This window comes from Mus caroli, unplaced genomic scaffold (genome assembly GCF_978045245.1).
Source record: "Mus caroli unplaced genomic scaffold, Mus_caroli_1 scaffold_11, whole genome shotgun sequence".
NCBI lineage: Eukaryota > Metazoa > Chordata > Mammalia > Rodentia > Muridae > Mus > Mus caroli.
The window spans coordinates 17446625-17447574 of NW_028227266.1; positions in this window are offsets into that span (position 1 = coordinate 17446625).

The following is a 950-nucleotide window of genomic DNA, read 5'->3' on the forward strand; positions in this document are numbered from 1 at the left end:
CCTGCACAAACATCATGACCAAGAAGCAAGTTGGGGAGGAAAGGGTTTCAGCTTACAATTCCACACTGCTGTTATCACCAAAAAAAGTCAGGATTGGAACTCAAGCAGGTCAAAGCAGGAGCTGATGCAGAGGCCATGGAGGGATGTTTCTTACTGGCTTGCTTCCACTGGCTTGCTCAGCTTGCTTTCTTATAGAACCCAAGACTACCAGCCCAGAGATGGCACCACCCACAAAGGGACCTCCCCCCTTGATCACTAATTGAAAAAATGCCTTGCAGCTGGATCTAGTGGAGGCATTTCCCCAACTGAAGCTCCTTTCTCTGTGATAACTCCAGCCTGTGTCAAGTTGACACAAAACTATCCAGTACACTGCTCTTCCGAAGGTCTTGAGTTCAAATCCCGGCAACCACACGGTACAACAATCCATAATGAGATCTGACGCCCTCTTCTGGGGTGTCTGAAGACAGCTACAGTGTACTTACATATAATAAATAAATAAATCTTAAACACAAAAACTGAGAACATTATGGCAGGCCAGGACTCGACATCCATTGTGAAAGTGCTCTGCGCCCTTGAGCTGCATGTTAGAGATAACATGGGGACTGGACTAATGGTTGTTCAATCCTAGTGAACAGACATTTACATCCTAGCACCATGGCTTTATCTCTAATAGGCCTGAGTAGCACACTACTTATCTTTGGGGTATTGAGGAGCAGCATTCCTTCAGCTAAATCCTACTTTGTATGATTTAATGTCTCCTTAGCAAATCCTCTATGACATTAATTCTGCTACTTTGAATTTCTTCAATGTCAGTGTAGTAGTGCACTTGCTTCTGGGTCTCTGACTTTGTGATGCTCAGGAGATTAATGATGGCAACCTGTATGCAAACTGTCGAGTCCACTCAGAAAGAAACAATATTAACACGCTTTATTTTAAAACTGGATTTAATG